Below are 24,244 nucleotides of genomic sequence, written 5' to 3'. Positions count from 1 at the left end.
TTTATTATGGAATATAAGATACAGGTATCACTTATTCCACGTCATTAAATTTGAATAGGTAGACTTCCCTACTCATCGGCAAAGAAGACAGAGGGTGTAGGCCGAGAGATATAGCCGGCGTAATAAACTGTCGGTACTCTTTTAAAATAGCAAATCATCATACAAAATGATTATGTCAAACAACACTTATTTTAAAACAAATATCGCAAATTTTATTAGAAGTAGCCTGTCTAGCTTTAGCCCCAGGCCCTTTTTATCTAGATAATCGTTAATTTTATATTATACTTTTATTTTACATGTTCGTAGCAACATTACGTATCTATGAGCAAATATACACATATTATTATTATTATTAAAGCTTTATTTATTAATCCATCCATACAATTGTTTACGAAAAATTAAGGTTAGTTTTGTTTAGTGTTCTAGTATTTGTATTTATTATTTACAGATAACAAATTGTAAAATATATTGCCCGATTAATAAAATATTAACTTCATTTACTAATACCAAGGAGCTGTTCGCCATAATATCTTGTAACCATTAGCAAAACAAAAACTTATCTCTATAGAAATCTCGGTGCAACGACCTGGCAAATTCGGAGCATTGCCGCTCTGAATGAATGTTATACTTATAATAATGGCCGATCTAACAAACTGTTTATGTAATTGGTCTGCAATTATTTCGGATCCCTTGATAACCCCAAACCATTTTAGTAATACAAATGTTGTCAATACTAGAAACATATAGGCCGTCCGTTTTCCTAGGAAAAATTGGACTTGTACATAATCATTCATTTATATAAAAACCACACAGAACAATGAATCAATAATATGTTCTCTGTCTAATACTATAGGTACATCTCAACACATAAAAGCAAATTTATTTTATTATTTGAATGTCTATTACATAAAAAATACCATGCACTAATATTCCTTTTGCATTTGAAACGTATTATATCCAAAAACTCCCCCTAATGATGGCGTTTAGAAGCCTACGAAATAAATCTATCGTTGCATAGCAGGCGTTTTGGTGCAATGCAGTTTGCAGTGTATGCAGTGGAAGTGCAGCAAAAAGGACACGTTTTCTTTAACTAGGCTGTCGTTTACGGTATTTAACTTAATTTAACCTAATTGAAAAATTGTGTTTTAAGTATTTATGGTTAGCACGAATCGTTTAAAATTTGTATAAACTCCATATTTTTCGAAGCGCCTACTTGGCGCGCTGGACTCAGAAAAACATATATAAATAGTAATAATAATTACGTCGCATTAATTCCTTGAAACATTCATCCATCTTTACAAAAAAACTTTATACAGAAAGCACTTTTTTAAAGTTATTATTACTTATTTTATCATATATAGAGCAGTGTTGGCCTAGAGGCTTCAGCGTGCAACTCTCATCCCTGATTTCGTAGGTTCGATCCTCAGCTGTGCACCAATGGACTTACTTTCTATATGCTCATTCATAACATTCGCTCGAAAGGTGAATGATATCATCGTGTGGAAATTGGCATGCATAATTTTTCTAAGTATCTATTGTTTCTATTACTTATATATGAACTATATGCCTATTGCATTAGCTACCAAGGAATAACAAAGTTTAAAATTACAGGCATCAGTATCATCGACCCTGATCGGTCAGACACTGTTCTAGAAGTTTACTGGTACTGCTACTGATCAGCGTGATATACTTATTCGCGTCGTTGGATATCGTCTTATTTGAGGCCAGTGAACATTACATGAAATAGGTAGGCGCAGTTCACTGCTCTACCACATGACTCGTCAGCGATTCAAAGATCTCTCGTCACCGACTAATTCCAGAGTGACGGTTTGCCAAGATTTTCTAGTTTTTCTGGGAATTCAGTTCATTGCCCTACACGCCCTTCTATTCGGTTGCTATAAGTAAATTCTATTTCATTTGAAATTCAAATTTTTAAATTAGTATGGATTTACCAAAAATGTACGAAATATTCTTGTAAAAATCCTCTATGGCGAACCCAGCAAAAACCAATTATATAGAAAATAATATTGATATCCAGATATTTGAACTGTCAAAATGGGTTACACTACAGAAGTCTATTATTTATGGGTTTCACTATAGATCCAATCGTAAATTAAACTACTCACTTACTACCGTCACTGTCTTTTCTTATTAAATCAATCGTTATAGAGCTCAATTCCTATGATATATTTATGTATTATATGTCCCAGTATTTTGATCAAATGACTCAAATATTATATAAATACACATATATATACTATATATGTAATTTATATGATTTGATATAAAGATATAACACTCAACACATATATACTATTTATTTTATACTACATTTGCTGGACTTTATATGATCTTTAGCGGTAATAGGAATCGATATTGATGAACGTAGTACATAAAAATAATTAAATACCTTCTGATCTTATTATATAACTTAATAATGACGTCAATGTAAACTTGAAATATAAATAAACGGGCTTAATGTTAGTCTGTTGTATATGGTTGACCTTATACGTATGAATTTTCAATCGGTGACGAAATTTCCAATCCATTTTTATAATACTGACCGAATGACCGAAAACAAAATTAGATCGCAAAACCCAAGTGTTTATATAGCCATATTAGATTAACAGCCTACACACCGATAATATTTAATATTAAATTATAGACCGCTAAATCATAATATTCGAATGCGAATGCCAGCTATGCACGTATGGTAAAAGAAAACATTTCGAGGAAACTAGGCATGCTTGCATCGGCACAGAAGACTAATCATCTACTAATAATCAATGACAGACTTGCACAACTGTTGCTGTCTCGTGCCTCCTAAGCAACGGACTGTATCATGCTTAATAAAAATATAAAAACAGCTTGCAAATCTCACTGCCCTAGAAAATTGGCCAGTATGCACTTTACATTACTGTCAATGTTCATATAGACTAAACCCTATTATAATCCCTATACACTTCAACAGTTTTAATTTAAATCTGTACACCAAAAACTACTACCTAAATCTAATATATATATAAAATTCGTGTCACAGTGTTTGTAAATTAACTCCTCTGAAATGGCTCGACCGATTTTGTGTGCTTATCGGTTAGGTCTTCGAATCTTAAACTAAATTTTTTTTAGAGACATTCTTTTGTTTTTATTTTTTATGATACAGCACACAAAAATACATACAACCCTTAATTTTCACCTCCCTACGATCAATATTTTTTATTTTTACATCCTTTTTTTTATTATAGTAGATAGTTATTTTTATTGAACTAAAAAAATGTTTCCTAGAATTAATATACATGTCAAAACGTTTGCCGGGTCAGCTAGTAAAAAAAAATCCACATGAAGAATCACTAATCCTGAACAATATGCACGTTGCATTACTGCCATTGTTCACATAGACTAAAGCCTATAAAAATCCCTACACACTCCACTCCAATTTCCTTTACGTTTTGCAAGATATAAATTCCATAATAGCCTTAAGAAAACATACCACCAAAACAGACGCATAAATCAGCCCTATCGCTTATGACTCAGCAAGACTATTTGAAATTCACTTGTTCGCGTTATCATCATCACGATTGCCGTAAACCGTGTATTTTATATGAAACAGAGGTTTGTTTACCTCAAAGGCAAATGGAAGTCACTTTGGGTGACCGCAACACAGGACACGAATATAGAGTGCGTAAAAAAATTGTTTGCTTTTATTTTAAGTGGATATTTCTGTTCTGCGAATACATTTATATGATATTTATCAACAATAACATAGTCTAATGAATTATATCTAGCTGCCTGTCATGGCTTTGAATAACTGGAAAATTTGTTTATTAAAGGTCGGACAATAATCTTATTAAGGGTGTTTCTTTATTTTGTAAAGGAACTTTTAAATAGTTTTTGAGTTTTTCAAACATTCTTTTTAATTTTGGTATAGATTTATAAACTTTTTAGGTATTTTAACAGAGACCAGGATTCCTAATCGAAATACATTTCCGAAAAGTATAATACAATTCTTGTAACGATAATAATAGTTACTTAAACTAAAAATTTACCATTGGATTATAACTGTCTAAATCATATATCGAAGTTAAGACATAAATTTTAACTTGTGTGTGTGCCCTAGGCACGAATTACTCAAGAACACGGGCGTTGTGTTTCCTTGGACCCTATTAGATTACGTATGTCATTCAAAACACCAATTAAGATCTTGATGTCTATTTTAATCATTGCAATGTCTGAAACCCTCATCCCAAAGGCCAAGTCTGGGCCAGACAAGGTTAGAATTAAATTCTGCCTGTCTGGATTCGGATAGGTTCGTTAAGGAAAAATCTTTTAAGACAACGAAAATTTATCGGAAAATGTATTTCAGACCTATTTTTACTTAATAGACAAAAAACAGTGCCGCTACAAGCTTTTTAAGTCTGGGTCTCAGATTTCTGTATCTGTTTCATGACCATTTTTCAATCTAATAGGTGATCAGCCTCTTGTGCCGGATTCCTCACGATGTTTTCCTTCATCGTTCGAGCGAATTTTAAATGCGCACAAAGACTTAAAATCCATTCGTCCAAGTACATTGCACAGCCGGGGATCGAACCTCCGACCTCAGGGATGAGAGTCGCATGCCGAAGCCACTAGGCCATCACTACTCTGCGACCTAGTTATATTTATTAATATCTGTACTAATATTAATAAATATAACTAATACTTAAAAAATTCGGAAGCTCACACACAAGTCCAAATGACTTAATAATAACCACCAACTTTTCAGGAGGGTATCTTGAATAAGAGCGCTAATTTCGACGACAACGCATCCATAAAAACCTCATAATGAACACGAGAAACTTCTTAAATAAAGCCCCTAATAGCGTCACTTTTTATTAAACCGCATAAACGCCCCCTTGGACATTTATCAAGACATTCCCAACTTCTGCAGTGGTGTGGGAAGCTCCCCTCGCAAAGTTTAGCCAATCTGTTCTCTTCCATTAAAAAGTTGTATCGGTGGAAAAGAAAAATATGAGAAACTTGTGCGACCGATCCACTTTCATCCAATGCTATGTCGCGCCAAGCGGATGGGACTTGAAATATAATGTACATATATATATATATATATCTTTAACATATATGTTTTAAAACCTATAAGAATTTACATTACTCGACGTTTCAAGCTTTTCAGAAATCACAGTCAGCGAGAGACCGGCTATATATAACTTTCTGTTTTGTTTAAATCATTTTTTATATATACTGGACTGACGTTAGTTTTTTGGTTTTTGGATTAAAACAAATAAAAATAAAAAAAATAAAATATGTTTATTATGGAACATAAGATACATGTATCACTTATTCCACGTCATTAAATTTGAAGGCATCCCTACTCATCGGCAAAGAAGACAGAGGGGGTAGGCCGAGAGAAAAAGCCGGCGTAAAAAACTCTCGGTACTCTTTTAAAACAGCAAATCATCAAACAACACTTATTTAAAACAAATATCGCAAATTAATTAGAAGTAGCCTGTCTAGCACTAGTCCCAGGCCCTTTTATCAACTAGATAATCGTTGACTTTATAGTAAGCCTTTTTACACAGCTTTTCTTTAATACATTTCATAAATTTATTGTAAGGCAGTGATAAAAGAGCCTCTGGGATTTTATTAAAGAAGAGTATCCCTTTCCCCAAAAAAGAATTACTAACTTTAGATAGTCTAGTACGGGGAAATTGCAGCCTGCGTTTGTTCCGTGTATTAACATTGTGCGTATGTTCTATTCTAGTAAACTTATCACTATTTTTGTATACATATATAATATTTTCATAAATATATTGCGAGGGAAAGGTGAGTATATTAACTTCCTTGAATTTATCTCTAAGAGATTCCCTTTTGGTTGGAGGGCAATGCCGCTTGAATGAACCCATATCAAACAGTATATCGTTGCTCACCGCATGTCAGTTTAGATCTTATAAACTACACATTTATCACAATTCGCGATCAATCCAATGCTCAGTACTTAGTAACCTTCTTCGGTTTTTTTATTGAACAGGGCAAACGGGCAGATCGCTCAGCTGATTTTAAGTGACACTGCACTGAAAGTTCGCGAGTACGTTGACGACTTTTAAGAAATTTTACGCTTGCCATTAGTGTTTTTGAAGTCAGTTGAAAGTCCATTGGATTGGACATACGAGTCACCCATAACGCTAAGTTTCAAGCCTGAATCTATTATAATTATCAAAAATCAACCTAAATATATCGTCATCCTTCCACCATGCGACATATTTACAGTTTTTTGGGTTTCGACTCATTGTTCTAGTGGTTAGTACCCTTGACTGCGAATCCATGGGTCCCGGGTTCGATCCCCGGCTGAAACGAACATCGATGTGATGAGCATTTGGTGTTGTGCTTAGGTCTTGGGTGTTTAAATATGTATTTATATGTCTATCTATCTATAATATGTATGTATATCCGTTGCCTAGTACCCATAACACAAGCTTCACCAGCTTAGCATGGGACTAGGTCAATTGGTGTGAATAGTCTTAAAAAAAAAAATATATATATATATACACACATTGTTTTGTTCATCCAAATACGCGCATTTTGGTTACAACATTTCTGAGAACATGCACTTTTTTTCGGTTGACAAATGACTGGTTAATGACTCCGGTTCCAATATTATGAGTTAATTTTATGTCGCGTCAATCTTTTTGTAACTGTATACGGTATTAAAGCGCATTGTCTCTTAATGTTGACAATAAATCGATTCTTTAACTACGACGGTTGAACAGCGGTCAAGATTACTGTTAACAGACAAAAATGGATGCTAAACGATTTTGCTACTGTGTATGGTCTGTGGTTCTTTTTGGTGTTTTCATTTGTTTTATGGGTACATTAAGCTTATTTAAATACAATACTACATGCTTCTTTATCCAGTACAAATTAACGGTCTGAACACAGTGAACACGGTGCTACCCTTATAACTTAACTTACCCTTAAACTTTCATCTTAAAATTTTGCATTTTCTTAGAACGTGTGCTAATTTGAACGTTAAAATAGCTAAATGACTGGCATTAGAGCACATTAATTTTCTGTAGCCAGTGTAGCCAAGCGTTGGTAAGCTTTTAAAATGTCTTAAATTAACTCATTAAGATGTAAATTATCATAATTAATTTATTAGCGTTATGAAGCGTCTGAGTAATAATTTTATTAAAAAGCAAGATCAGTCTAGAAATATGAATGGTCCTACACAATTTTTATTAATAAGATATAATATGTAAACAGATATAAATATATATTTTAGATTAGATTTTTCTATTGTGTTAACTGATGTTTCATTTAATTTGTTTGTTAGTCTGAGGAAATAATGCGAATTTAGGTCGGTCATATGAATTTTAATCCGAATATTTTTTTGGTAGAACATTTTGGATAGTAAAAAAAATAGGATAAAAATGATTGTTTCCAAGTAAAATTACAAACTGTAAATGTTGTTTCTTAAAATACATATTACAGCAACACATTTGAGTTTCATTCATCATTAATTTAATTCATAATATATATATATATATAAATATTCTCATTAAAAAAAACATTACACTATTTTTAATGTTATCTTTAGAAGATCTTCATGTCTCTTCTTCATTTATAAAAATCGCTTCATTGTATAATATTTTTAGTTAAAATTAGGCCATACATAATAATCTGTAAATAAATAAATGTCTTTGTATAAAAATAAACTAATCGAAATATATTTAAAAACACACAAATATATTCTTAAACTGCAAAGTAATAATATTAATTGATAAATTTATATAAAACTGAAACTAAAATAAATTTAAAAAGTTTGTGGGCTACTTTTAATACATACTTATTCGTCAAATAATTACATAATTGTACTTTAAAGGTATTTTATTTTAAATATACAAAATGTGATAGGAACAATACATTACATAGCTATTGGGTATAAAAGGCAAACCGCTTGTTCTAATAAGCCACCGCCGACTGTATTAAAATGGCATATTTATAAAAACATTTTGTTTAACAACAAAACCCTGACATAAGAGAAACCGGAAACTAATCGGACCTTCCGCGAACTATATTGTAGTGTGAATGGAAGTCCTATGTAAACACCCTAATCTCCAATTGTGTCGGTTATGTTTTGACTGCAAGATGGGATAACTTTTTATAGAATAAAATAGGAAAGTACGTGTTTTTGTAACATGGGACCCAACAAACAACAAATATTTTAATAGTTTTAAAAATCCAATTTCACACGCCAAATAGGGTTTCCACCAAAAAGCTAAAATTTTAGTGAACTCTGTACCACGAACTTACACTTACTAACAAATGTGACAAAACATAAGACTGAAAAAATTATTTGGTTTAAAATTTAAATATTCGGTTCCTTTGATAAGGGTTATACGATAAGGACCGTTTTCGTTTCCTTGAAATTTTTCCATGCATTCCTCTAGATGTCGCGACCCCCCATTATCTGTCTGATAAGCGCTGTGCGCCACAACGATAATTCATATTCATAAATAATTGATAGAATGTTGAACAGATTGGTTTCCTAGTATTGAAAGATTTCGGAATATTTTCACCGCCGGCACTCTGTGTTGTTTCTCTCAATTTCCGTAGCGCTAATGTCACAACTTTACCGCCCTAATCTTAAGCACCAAATAAAAAAGAAAAGAGCCTACCAATTCTTGAAAGGACAGCAACACATTTGCGAGCCTTCTGACAACGTGAATGTCCATGGGCGTCGGTATCACTTAACACCAGGGCGCCTTCTCGTTAACCTCCTGGATATTACATTACAAAAGAAACACATTTTGAACCTGCTCTGTTCAAATAGAAATTATTATAATTGTTCTATGTATGTAGAGTGGACTCAGTGCTTTTAGTCGCCCATTTGGTCCGTTGTACTTTAGGTCCTGGCTAATAATGCTCCTATGTTATATATATATATATTTATTTTTTTCAATAAAGTTGTATTGATCTTACTTTCTTGAACTACTAAGGGAGCTCTAGCCAATTATATTGTAATACATATTTATGCTAACTAAACCACTAAAGAACTATATTATTATTTAATATATGAAACTCCACCCGTCTAATCCGACACGTGGCAACATTCTCATGCGGGTGACCTATTGTTAGAACTCATAATAACTTCGTAATTGGTCATCTTTGTGCAATCCATATTCGAATGGGGTAGAGTTACGAATGCTAAACAAGCATCATCATAAAATGTGTATAGGACATAATAAACTAAACATACTTTGCGGTAGTATTTTTTATCCTTCTTAAATGTAATGTTAATTTCTTATGTTATAGTTAAAAATTTTATTAAAGTGAAAAGTGTTATTAAAACTAGGCTTATGGAACTTTATATAAAAACTAAATTCATATAACGTGATTACCGTCCCTTATATAACGCGATATTATCCCCCTATAATGAGGAGATATCTCAAGTTTTATTTCTATAGTGTGAAATTTACAATGTCTAGTTCATAATTAGTTTTGCATACTATTACACCTGTTTAAATTGATTTTATAAAATACTCCTACAACGCGATTTCCTACAACGCGGTCCGGGTCTACCGTTTTGTATGGATTACTGTATATGCATTTTAATTGCATAGATCTCGAAACAAAAGTTTTATTAATATATGGACTAAATATTTGTTACCATGGCTACCAATTTCTCATTGAATCGTCACCATAGTAACAGAGATCCATCCGATCAAATTTAGTACATTAACAGCTGTTTAGCCATAATAACATAAATATTTCTGAAAACTTTCACGCTTAATTATTATTTCAAATGAAAACAAAAAATCGTTTAAATAACGTCATAATTCACGCCCGCATAATTAAAACATCTGCCTCAAACAGATGGACACTGACCACACCTTTTCAAGATTTTGAGAACTTTTGTTCGATTTTGACATTTCAATTTATTGTTGAGTTATTGATAAGTGTATTGTAACACTCAATTGTTTGATTTTCTAATAACGATATTATAAATTAATTTTTAGATGGTAGACGTGTCGGCTTTTGGGTTATTTATGTGTATATCCGCATATCTTCTCCGTCTAACTGCTCTGGATTATTTTAATAAGCTTTTTAGGTCTGGGCCTCAGATTTCTGTATCTGTTTAATGATAATTTGTCAATCTAATTGGCAAGTAGGTGATCAGACTTATGTGCCTCACACACGCCGTCAACTTTCGGGATCTAAGGCATGTCGGTTTCCTTACGATGTTTTATTTCAGCGTTCGAGCGAATCTTAAAATGCGCACATAGAAATAAAGCCCATTGGTGCACGGGGTTCGAATCTACGACCGCTAAAGACACTAGGCCAACGCAGCTGCCACGGCTTTTAATGTTATTAAACGTGATTTTTGTCGATTTCGTCGTATTAGTTCATAGATTGTCAAATATTAAACAATAATAAATTCTTTTTACGCTTCTCTTAACAATACTTATAGTGATTGCTATATGTATGTCCCATATACTTTTGAGCCAGTGGATTTGCATATAAGACCACTTAAATTAGTACTAATAGTACTCAATATTAATCAGGGTCAGTATATGCAATATATTTGAATTGTGATATCGTAAAAGGTTGTATAGGCTTTCAATTGAAACATCCTTCAATTCATAGCCTACACAATTATCAGTTCAATTAAAAGAAATAAGAAAGGATTTTGCATACGGAGACGATAGTGTAAATTTTTTTTATGTAATAAGAGCCAAACGGGCAGGAGGCTCACCTGATGTTAAGTGATACCACCACCTATGGACACTCACTTTGCCAGAAGGCTTGCAAGTGCATTACCGGTTTTTTTAAGAATTGGCACACTCTTTTCTTGAAGGACCCTAAGTCGAATTACTTCAATGCTATAAACTGCCTTAAGAACTGCCAGAGACTCACCAACCAGAATCTATCCAATAGAATCAGGATCATCATCTAATCAACGAAATAATTCAGTCATCATATCCAAAATCACATTCTCTTAGTTCGCGAACATTCCCACACGCCCCAAATATATCTTAACTTCAACAACAAAACATCTGGGAACATGCCCCCAAGTAAAACTCGATATAAAACCGCCAATTCCGACCCCAATATCCAATCCGCAAAATTATACATTGCCGTTATCGTTACTGCAATTTCGTTACCCGTATACTTTAATTATGTTTAAATTGAAGCAAAAATGAGACATACGTAGATTTGTATCGCGGATTATTGGAGCGATAACTCATACTGAACTTGGCATATGTTGCACAATTTATTGCGTTCGTTAGTGCAATTTTAGGTGTTCTAACTTCACTCAGGCGCTAATAATAAAACTTTAAAAAAATGTGATAACTTTTTTGAGGCAAAAAATTTGTTAGCCAGGAATACATTAAAAAATTCCGAAATAATTATCTATACAATGCTGTATAATCTCTAAGCAACCACTATTTATATTTTAGTAACAGATTATTGAAAAAAATATTTGATTGTTTATAAATAAAATAAGTAGGTTCACGATATGTATTATTAAAGTGACTTTTTATTAGTTTAAAAAAAAATTCAAAATGGTGTGTTGATAACATAATACATACGTTAATACCAATGATATTATATAAGAGAACAAAATTAATTAAAAACATGATAATAATATATTTTTGTTCAATTACTAACTTTGTATAGTAAAACCCGAAGCTTTTTCCTCTTGGGTAATATATTTTTATTATCCTTACAAAAAAGTCGGTTAAACTATTTGCTATAGGGACTCATGAAGCATAATAATGTACCTTTTTACCAATAATCTAGATAATTTGTCACTTCTGTTAGCCGCGGGAGCTCAACAGAATTCAGAATTTTGTGTATGGTACAAGTTATGAGTCTACTTTCCGAGCAGAGAACGAGTTAATAAAAATTTCACTTTTGGTTATAATAAAGAGCTTCCTGCGTTAAGCAAACTTCAGGTTTTTTTATAGAACGGGGGGCAAACGGAAGGAAGGTTCACATGTTAAGAGATATTGCCGCTCTCAATACCAATAGGCCCACGAGTACCGGCCTTTTAAGATTTGGTAGGTGCTATTCTTGAATGATCCTAACTCTTTAGAAATTCTTCATTTAAAACAATGGTTTAATCTTTTAAAATGTTCAGTTATGCGTAGAGCCAATTGATATTTTTTGGGCGGTCCATCCCAGATGCTAAGTACTCTTTCAATAAATTCAAACTTTAAAAGTTATAACATATCTAGTCTGTTTATCTTTAGGTAAACGGTCTATGGTCAGTAGTTAATAATTTGCCAGCTATTATAATCTACTGAATAACTAGAATATAATAATAATAAAGCCCGTTTTATTTCCAATCATGACAAAATTATAATATACGGCTTAGATTATTTTACATTTTTATAAAAAAAAATCTTTTGCTTGTTATCCAATATCCTAGCTTCCTTTAGTACCGTCGATGGGAACCCCTTCACGGGTAAAGGCCTCCTCCAGCTTTTTCCAACTGACTCTGTCTATGGCTCTCTTTCTCCATTCGTTTCCTGCTAGCGCTTATATTTAACTAGCATATATCCCAAGTTTATTGAAATCAATTAATAAGGAACATATTATACCTATATTACTAAAACATCCCGAATTGCTAACAAAACACGAATTAATATAAGATAGCACGCTACCATCTATATGTTGCACCAAACCCTAAATATAACAAGAGGGTCGCAAAGTATTGGATTTGCCACCATTATGTCTTTTAGTTTGCCGTTACCCGGTGATTAATTGTCGAAACCGCAAAGCCAAATGTTCACGGTTCACAAATTCGTTACAGTAATTGTTTGTTATACAATGCAGATGAATCGGTTGGATTATCGAATAAAAAAGCTACAAACAAAATTTGCTATTCATAATAATTAAAATATATTATTCTGAATGTAGTTTAGCAACTATATTATGCACAGTAGGTTAAAACAGTAAACTCTAAAACATTTACATTGGGTTAAATAGTATGTACCTAGTACCTATTTGAGAACAAAATATAAATTGAAATGTTAATAATTTTACATATGATTTTATTACTTTTTAGTAGCCAACATATATAGAACTAGATCTTTCAGCGCAGGTTTGCCAGTCCAGAATACGAAGGGGAGCCTGTGCATCCACCATCGAAAGCTGACTGTTACGATGATGGGGGATTCATCATCATTCAGGGTAATACTCGCTAGCACAGTGAAGTTTACATCGTATGGAATGCGGCATTAGACGCAAACAGTCGACGGCGTGTGTCAGGAAAACCTACTTGGCTATTAAGAAAAACAATATATCCAGAAACAGATACAGAAATCAGAGGCCAAGACTTAAGCGGGCCATAGACTATATAATCGAGCAGTTCCTGAGCAAACCGCATGTTGCAGTCGGTCTTGAGTGCAACATGCGGTCCGTCTATGACCCGCTTTAGAGGATGTAGCACCGCTGGTTTCTCTTAACTATGATCCTAGACTTTGATATCGCTCCGTGGAGGATAGAAACTAAACTAAAATACTATTTTATTGAAATATTTTAATTTAAAAACTGTGGCAAATGAACGGAAAATGTTATCTTTGAAAAAACAATTGAACATTAGCAAAGAGTACCAAAACTCACGATAAAGGCCAGACCATCAACGAATACGTTTCAGTTTATTAAAAACAGTTTTAACACGCTTCATGAATGATTTGCACTTGGACTACTGTACCGATACTGGCCTATATTTCTTCAAATAAACCAATTATTAATAATAAAAATGACGCTTTATATTCGAGACATAAGACTCTATTTCCTTTGGCATATATTGTGCGTAATGTTTGATTATATGTCAAGGTTTGCCTTTAAAATCACTGGAAACGTGTAATTCTATTTCCTAGTTATGTTTAAATATTTAAACATGAGGTTGTTAAAATGAAATACATATTTTGTAGGTTTGTTTACGTTATGTACACATTTAGAAAAGGCTTTATATGTACATCATTATTAAAACAATAACTTTAGTAAAGAGTGCTTATTCATCTAATATGTATATAAAATTCTCGTGTCACAATGTTCGTTCCCATACTGCTCAAAAACAGCTCGACCGATTCTTATGAAATTTTTTATGCATATTCAGTAAGTCTAAGAATCGGCTACTATCTATCTTTCAAACCACTTAGTGATAAGGGTGGTCCACCACTTAACTTTTATTTTTATTTTTTATAATTTTTTTTTGTTTTTATTTTTTAGCATACAAAAATTCATACAACCCTTAATTTTCACCCTTCTACGATTAACCCCTATTTTTTATGTGTTAATTAAAATCTTATGACTTGATTTCTGAGGTTTAAATAGAAAAAAATTCACAGAACAACCTAAAAAGTTTTCATCCCGGAAAACCGAACAGTCTCTGGAGTAGCATAGCAAAATGTTCCATGTTGGTATGTACTAAAAAGGTGGGCTAAGTAAAATCACATTAACGACAAACGAAGTTCGCGGGGACAGCTATAGAATACAGTAGCAGAATTCGCACATAGGAAACAAACACACACCTTTTTGGTACATTGTAAAATAAGTTTTAACACAAAGCAATTAATATTTTACAATTTACTAAGTAATGAGAAACATTCTCGCTTATAGCGGTCATGCTATATTTTTACTTCAATTAGGAAGTAACAATCTGTAACTAATACGAAGTATTTTGGCACTGTGCCCATGGACATTGTGATCTGTTTAAAAAACAAACTCTAAATCCCCCGATTAATACTTAAATAATACATTCGATTTAAACTCGACGAAGCAATATAGTCCGGCAATGGGAATATTTTGGTGCGTTTTTAATAAAAAATGAGACAGTCTAAACAGCGAGGCTGCCAATAAAATACGCGAAATTCGAGGGACGCGTGGAGTCCCTAATACTAGTCGTACCCACTGTGCATAGGTATAAAAATCGGCAAGATATCCCATTGACAGATGAGAGAATTAAAATTCACTTTGGCTAGTTATATTGTCTTTGGTTTACGAGAGTACTAACATTAAAACTTTTTAAATATAAACGTGAATTAAATCCATTTACACGTTCGACGTTTCGAGTTTACATTAATCGTGATCAACGAGGCTAAATCTATATTTAAAATTATTTAATTTATATTTAAACATTTAACATAATTTAGAGGATATTCGCCTATTATTTACATTCTCAATCTTAATTTTAACCACCTGGCATGAACAGTGTTGGCCTAGTGCTTGCAACGTGCGACTCTCGTGCCTGCTACGATCCCGGCACAGCCTTTCTTTCTATGTGCGCATTTAACATTCGCTCGAACGGTGAAGGAAAACATCGTGAGAAAACCGGCTTGCCTAAGACACCAAAAAGTCGACGGCATGTGTCAGTCACAAGAGGCTGATAACCTACTCGCCTATAAGATTGAGAAATGTCATGAGACAGATACAGAAATCTGAGCCCAGACCTCAAAAAGGTTGTGGCGCCACTGATTTTTTTAATGCACCTGGCATTAGATGCAACGTAATTTACATTACACTCGTGCTATAACATTGAAACAAAATTATCTGGGACTGGATGGAAAAGACATTAATGTACTAAGAAACTTGTATGGAAATCTAAAAGCAAAAATAAGAGAAAATTACGAAGAAACAAAAGAAATTGATATTTGCCAGGGAGTTCGTCAGGGATATACACTGTCACCACTGCTTTTTAATGTATACTTCGATGCCACAATTCTGAAATTCCTATTATAAAACAAAAATATCCTTGCACAGTGAGTTCCAAGTTGGGGGGAAACAAAACGAACAACAACAGGGTAGCGTTTTCTAATCTTTTTAACATAACGTACAATCGTGGGCCGGGCGTTGTTTTGAATCTCACCAGAATTGCATATCTGTTCCATCTTCAATTTCACCGGAAGCTGCACTTGTTTTGTCGTTACCTACGATTTAGGACCCTCGAGCACGGAAATATTTGTTAAATGCGAAATATCTTTAATTCTATAAAATGCAGAATTGTCATGGCTTGTAGCCATCTATCTTCCTGTAATATCTAGATTCACGATCATTTTTAACAAAACTTTAAAGACTTGGCCGCAAGCTCACCTGATGTTAAGTAATATGGAGATCACGCCTGTCTAGGATGTTTAAACCATGGTTTGATGGGGCTCATGTTATATATTTTGGGGGTACCCTCAAATAATAATTGGTGTAATTCCACCAGAATAGTAATGCCCATCTTCTACCTAATATGTATGTAGTGTGTACTGCACCGGAGGTTTTGAGTGTATGCTGTTGAGGTCCCGGTAGAATGCGAAAGCGACCCTCTGTAACGCGGCTATGTAGGATCTACTTGAGGTGGTTTTAGTGGGTTTTGCACACCCAGTATCTGAATAGCAGAGATTCTGGTGTGGGTCGAGTCCCACATATAACCTTTGAGCCCCTGCCCTCAAAAATGCATTTCCACCTCGGCTCAAAAACCAATCAACAACGTAATCACACTACAAATGTCTTAAAATTCTATATTTTTATTGACACCCAATACTTCGTGACAGAGTTAAAATTTAAATTTATTATCTTTGAAAAAATATCCTTTCCTTGTCTGATTTCACAATACAAAAGCCGTCTAAGTAGCAAACCTACAAAATATTAGTAACAAACTAAGGCTTAGTCTATTGAAAGAATCTTTTCAAGTATATAATACCGATTGTATTGGGAAAGCAGCAATGCTTAAATCCATTAAGAATGGAACGCTTTAATAGCTCCGGCTACAATAAAAACAATCCCGATTCGAGTGGTAGGTAATGAAGCAAACTTGTCCGGACACAATTAATTGTCCCAACTTCCCGTCTAGACACACTTAGTGCTTGCTCGTTTGTTCGAGGGCCATCTTGAATACGCAAATATTTGAGTGGACGCGAAGGGGTCCACAGTTTGTCAATTAATGTTAATTTTAAGTTTGAAGCGACAAGTGTCTTGAGATCCGCTCAACGTTGTCTTTGGGTATTAAACTAATTTCCTTTGACTGCATTAAATCAAGAAATAAGACACAAGTTTTTCTTTATGTAACATGGGTTAAAGTTCATTTGTTTCAAAAACAACAGACTACATAGAAGTAACAAGTCTATACTCTATGATACAGTGTTTGGTTGAAAGCGCTTAGGAACTCCTTGTTAGAATTGGAAAATTCTTGTGTGGAAAGTTCATTTATCAAGTCTATAAGATCTTGATGATTCACGCGTATTTATAGCGAGCACGGAACTTTTACGTGCATGGGTCACAAGTGAACAATAAATTACTACTTACGTGAAAAGCAAATAAGTTTAATAACATTACTTAAGTACATATAAAGCCTCAACCCCTTGAAACTAAGTTGGGTTTTTACCAAAATCCAATTTAGCAATGCCATTAGTAACGGCTCTTATCGATATTATCGGTATATTGCATCTAATGTCAAGGGTTGTGATTCAAATTATCGATATGTCGCGTACACTATGAAAATGAAATCGGATACATGCACCATATTGGTTTTTAATTCAATACTGTCGCTTTCACGGAAAATAATATAAAATATATCGGAATGGAATAGTTTTCTTTGTTAATTTGGTAAAATGGTATCTCTTTTCAGCTTTTAATGACCACAATTTGCCAAAAAGAGACATGAGTGATAAATGAGTGACAAAGTTAATCATATGTATGAATAATCAATTTAATTTAACACAGACTAAAATTATTTTTTATGAATTTCAAATTGTTCTCTCCCGACATTATTGCCAGCATTCCTGATCACATGACAATTTAAAATAATTGTGTGATATTTTAACTTGTTTTACGACCGTAATAGGTTTACGGTAATAAACATGTTTTGTTTTGCTATTTTACTAGTACTTCTATTATTATATAATTAAACTAATTAATAAGATAACACCTTCTCAAAAACAAATGCCTAACCACACAAACCACAAAATTGGGATAAAATATTTTCGCGGTGAGCTAATTGTAACCACGAAAACTGCGATAAATATATTCCTAAAATAGAATATTTCTGGATTTTCCCTACAAAAATTAGTAAAACTTATCCTTAACCGTTAATTAACATATCGTTGAGGATAAATATAAATTCATTTAAGTTTACGCATATTGACTTCACTCAATGAAAAAACTAAAAACTGTTTTTGTCACATTTACTCATTGGCGAAGTAACGCTAGAGGAATAAGGACAAAACATTCATCTATGTACTCACTGTCTAGTAGGTATTTAATAAAAAAATCGTAAAGACGTACTTCTAATTAAAGTCTTGTCTTCATAAGCAAAACAAGTACCCTCATTTCAGCAAAACATTTTGTCCTACCCACATTCCACAAAAAGGTAAAACAAACTTAACAAACTTAAATCTTTCATATGTTTTGTAGCCAGTAGTACTAAATGCCACTTGGAAAATCAATTTTTTCTATTTAGAATATAGGTATATCAAATCACAAGCCCGTATGAGGGCTCAGAACAAATATTAATACAATATGTGTACACTGAGGATACCATAAAGGGGCCCATCACTCTGCCCTTTGGGGTGAGCATAATTCCCTAGAAACCACAGATATTGGATCTGCAAATTGATCGTATTATCTTCCGTCGTCGGCCGTCGCGATTGCTGTGACCATAATTTCGGGATGTGGGAGAAATTTAAAATAGTTTTTTATTTGAAATAAGTATTTTTATATGAGAGTTGAAAATAATTCCTGAACTCTGTTCTTAGAACAGTGCAGGAGGTTTATAGGACCGGGCAGTAGAAGCAGTAGAAGGGCACGGCTCATGGAAACTCAATGCCAGAGGGGTAACGAATGCGTAACCGGCCTTTTAAGAAATATTCCGAAATATTCAATCCGTTGCTGGTTCTAAATAGTGGTGGTGCGCGGCAAAAAGCGCCATAAACAACGCACAGTTGTGGAACGACGGATGTCAAAGTGATCCAGATGGAATTTCGTATTAAACTCAGCTGCATGTATTAATCCGAACTACTCCTATGAACACTCTGTGGTAAATACGGTAGAGGATGCACAGAGACGCCACATCTCTACGCAACGCCAATATCTGTGCTTTGACAACAGACATAATTAGTTCAGTTCATAGATTTTCGTTCCTTATACCATTAATCACTTGAATCTCTTTTATTTCTTTGTACTCATCTTCTATCATTTGCGCATCGATATGTCAATGTAGACGCCAATTCATAGTCCCTCTACTCTCCCTAGCATCAGTAATGGGCAACGCAGCGCCAGCTAATAGCTATATTGACCCTCCAGCGAGACAAGCTATAACTATGCTCCATATTGAATAAGGCTCTTAATCTTGTTCTTAACACCCTCAGAACATATTATTATCAATCACTGAGGGATCCCTCGTCTCGTCTAGTAGAACTCAATGTAATTATATGAGATTTTCTTTTAAAAACTAGACAACATTTATTACTGACGAAACAAAAATAATAATAATAAAAAAGAAACAAAAAAACTATGGAAAGAAAAAAAGGAATAAGGTACATTTTAAGTGTGTTGTGGTTGTAACTATCCCTGGCTCAGCATTAAGCTGTGGAGCAGACTGTTCCACAGCGCTGGTCATTCTGCCAGAGACCACAACAGTTAGTTAGCGCCTCAGACGCAAAACAGAAAAAGAATGTAATAATAAAAATAGTAAAAAAAAATGTGTAAGTAAATCTCATGTCTAATTATATACTATAGAAAGTGCGTAACGAAAATTCGGAATGATTACCGATCAAAGTAGGTCAGTGTAAAAATATATATAACAGTTGTAAAAAATGCATAAATGTCGGGAAGTAATGTTCTAATGTTATTTAGTAAGGACAGCTTTTAGAAAGTTTTGGCAGCTTTACAATTTTTTCACAGATGACTCAGTCCATACGGCACTCGTGCATGTAAAAATAAAATGCATTTCACGAATGATATATTGCAGGCATAAGCCTAAAATAAAGGTACTTCAAGTACGCCGTGAGAACGAACTTCTAAATTTAGATCAGACGAAAATATTGTTAGACTTTTCGCAATAACATTTCAGTTTTCTATTACTACCTAATTTAATGGAAATGGACCAAGGGGAAGGAGGAGAAGAGGGCACCCTAAAAAAAATATAGAATATAGGTAGAAGATATAGAAGCGAATGGAGAAAGAAAGTCATGGATTTAGCCGTGAAGGGTTCCGATCAATGTTACTGAAGGAAGTACCAATTCTTTAAAGGCCGGCTACGCACTCTGGCATTGAGAGTGTCCATGGGCGGCGGTATCACTTAACATCATGTCAGCGTCCGTTTGCCCCCAGATCTATATAAAAAAAAAGTTAGAATATCGAGTAACAAGAAAAAAAAATATATAACAAGTCTAAACTATTATATATTCAACATTTGTAAAGTTTCAAAATAACCATTATAATAATTATAATAATAATAGTAATAATGTTAATATATATATATATATATATATATATATATATATATATATATATATACCAATTAAACAGTTAAAACATGAACAGGAATGTGCCACAATAACTAAAATACATTAACAAATAAAGTGAAATCTATTATTAGGTACTGCATTATAACGGATATAATCGTGACGTTAGAAGGGCTTACTATTAATTACTATTTGTACCTACATAAAAGCATTATGTTATATAATTACAATGGTGCATCAAAGTAATAAATGTATATATATATTAAAGTTTTTTACATAACACAAAAGTACTAGGGCTACATAGGTGCGAAGCGATATTCATCTATGAGGAAAATCACCGTATCTCGCGGCCCACTAACCGATATGCGGCGCCGGCGCCATGGCGCAACATTCGTGACACATGCCCGCATTGTAGATGCTATTATTATCTAATGCATTTTCTTAAGGAAAGCCCGATATGATTATGTAAGTGTAATATATGCAACGTTTCGTAAATGGGGAATTACTAATTATACTACTACGGTTTTATTTTATTTATTTCTAAGTAATCTTACAGCTACACACATATACTATATTATAAAAGAAAATACTTAGACAATATACAAAGCTAAACAGATTATATTTTAAACAAAATTTACGATACATATAACTCAATTAAGCACATTAATTGATTAAATAAAACTTAAATTAAGCATTAAACAAACTACAACCTAATATTTTAAAGAAAAAATAAATTGCTACTACTGCTTAATAAAGTAAAAGTCCTCCCGCTTCAGAAAATATATCCTCAAACCCTGTTTGATAAGCTGGAAAATGTCTACATCTTCCAACATTGGATTGTAGTTAGTTAAATCCGAAACATTGGCGAATTACGCAGAAAATTCGTGTTCATACGAGGCACATGGAATTGTTAAGATCTTGTCGCATACGGGGGAGGGGAGGATTCTTAATGAAATTAATAAATGATGAAATATTAAGAGAGATAAAGGAGAAATCGATTCCGTGTATCTAGGGGCAAGTCCAAGCACTTCAGGCCATTTTTGAACCGTATAACTTCGGTGTGGATAAAATTAGAACCCTTAATTTAGAAGTATCCCTTCGTGGTGGCTGGCTGGCTTTATGGCTATAATACAATCGTATCTTTATGGCTATAATAAAAAGAGTGGCGTAGAGTTTATTACCAGTTCTTCTCTTCCGTTCTACGGCCTTGATTCGAGAACTGGCAGTAAATGTAAAATTAGAAGCATTTCATACATTTATAAATATTTTGACGTTCGATAAGTGTACATTGAGTTACCTATACGAATAAATGATATTAAATTTGTATATTTCAAATTTTATTCAATTTGAACTAGTAGTTTAAGAATTAAAACTATTTAAATTTTTTAATATATTTGATATTTAAATCGTTATTAATAGCCGATTAACTAAGGCAAGATTTAATTTCCAGTTTCCTTACGATATTATGTTTGTGTATTGGGGTTTGAACACGCGACCCAAGGTTGGTTGCATAACAGTACTCTAACTAATAAGTAATAAAAACCCCTGTCTGTTGATTCTATACTTGTAACGGTATAAAAATATCTACAACACGATTTCACTAAACAAATCATAAATATTAAAAACTTTACAAAACCGTATTGCCTCATACTACCGGTACAAAAGAGCCCAGCATAAAAAGGTGAAATTGAACAAGGTATTGAATATTCATGGTGTAACAGGAACCTAAACAACCCCGCTACAGAATGGTATTTCCTGGGGGCCAATTCTCACATGCGATATACTCATACAATATTCGACATGAGTGTGTGTTGGTTCATTTGGAGTTTTCCATCTTCAACATACAAGAAAATTAGGATCAATAAAAATCTTGCATTCTCTATACGTGTCGCACACAAACATACATTATTAACTGGTTCTGAACTGGAGAAAGATCGTATTTATTTACTAAAGTTCATCACATCATATATAATGCTACATCTACAGTATATGTTACAAGCTATTCTAAAATACATGACAATAATTGTCATAAAAAAATTATTATTATGGTAAAACTTACAAAAAACTTCAAATTAAATATTTTACGCAAATATGTACATAAGAATACTTTTTTTAAATTGATCTGACTACTTCCGAATATATCAAGCTTTGGATAAGCTTATCGTTAATTAATATTATTATTATGTAGATAAACACACTAGCAGCATAATGATGATGCGCGCGTATTTGCCAATTTGGAGATATTATTCAACCTATTTTTAAAACAGTTCAAAGAGTGTGCACTAAGGATTATATTTTGCGTAGAAACCATTAAAAATTAATGAATTATATTCCTCTTCATTACATTGCTATAATGAATGTAGATTATAAACACATTGTAACAACAAAAACCATAGACAACATTTTCAACAATGACATGAGAATTGTCCCCCTACATTTGCCCCAGCCCGCATAGTTTATGAATTCCATTCTTATAATAATCTACTGATACTCTGCACTATACTGGTACATTAATTCATTATTGTTAGATTAAGATTTCCACGTTAATTATGAAATACACAATAGAACATATTTTAATGTGTCTATAAAAATATATACCACTAGCAACAGACGTTGTCCTGCATGGAAATCTTTTTCGGCAAACATATATTTCGAACAGCTCAGACTGGGAATCGAACCCAGATCCTCCAAGACCTCAACAGTCAAGCAGTTAAGCACTCCGAGACTCGTACCGGAAAAACCAGTTGTTTAGTTGCAGTAAAGATAAAAAACCTAGACACCAACTGCAGCGCCATCTGCCGGGCTGATTTGTGAATCTAAACCATCCAGGGTGCCATCCAAACGCATACAAAAAAAATCATTCAAATCGCTCCAGCCGTTTAAGATCTGTTCAGTGACATAATAAACAGTAGATTAATATATGTAACGATATTGAATTATTTCAGCTTCATATTAATGTTCAGGCGTTAAATCTAACCATTTCTCAAATTGGATTACAGTCTTTCATAGGTCTGATCGCATCTGTTGATTAAAATGTTATTTAATCAACAGAAATTAAAAAATTATAAAAGAATTAAAAAATTATAATCAAACAATGTTCACGTCGAAAAAAAAGTATATTTGTCAAATCTTGAAAGTGCTTCTTAACGCTTACTTATAAAGGTCGATTTACATCAAACGAACATAGAGCTAGAGCTAGAACAAGAGCATTCTTTCGTAATCTTTTAGTGTAAACGAAAACTAGAGGTATCGATTTACATCAAACGAACATAGAGCTAGAGCTAGAACACAAGAACGCTTTGAAAAGACCGCTCAGTGGCGCGAGCACGTCCGAACACGCTAGAACGCTCTAAGCAACTGTTCGCGCGCTCTTGCGCCGTTTACATCAAGCGAACGAGCATTCTTAGAATATTCTATAGAATCTTTGCGAACGCACTAAGAACAACGAAAGAATGCTCTACGCCTGTTTACACTAGAAGAATTTGATGTAGTGGGGATAGAATGAGCATTCGCTCGTTTGATGTAAATCGACCTTAAAACGAATATCTGCGTCACACTTGGAACTTTACAGGCGTCTTTACTTAAAGTTATATGACCTCTGTATGGGGCAGAGGGCGTCAAATGAGAGATTTTCCTTTGCCTCATCTGCCGTACGTTGGAAGGTTTGCTTGGTCAAGCTTCCGTTTTCCATATAGCTTCTTATCAAATACTTTCTCGAGGATATGAATTGTTGTATATAGGCGTAACGCAAATTTAAAATGCGTATAAATAGGTATCAACAAGTGTCAACG

General features: G+C 33.4%; 1 protein-coding gene across 2 annotated transcripts in view; it reads right to left on the bottom strand.

Annotated features, from left to right (window-relative positions):
• Window positions 1–24,244, bottom strand: part of LOC125048911 (mitochondrial cardiolipin hydrolase-like) — a 138,116-nt gene that overhangs the window by 82,988 nt on the left and 30,884 nt on the right. The window lies entirely within an intron of this gene.

This window comes from Pieris napi, chromosome 4, assembly GCF_905475465.1.
Source record: "Pieris napi chromosome 4, ilPieNapi1.2, whole genome shotgun sequence".
NCBI classification, from domain to species: Eukaryota; Metazoa; Arthropoda; class Insecta; order Lepidoptera; family Pieridae; genus Pieris; species Pieris napi.
The sequence above is the reverse complement of the archived record's forward strand: the minus strand, read 5'-3'. Positions and strand labels throughout refer to the sequence as shown.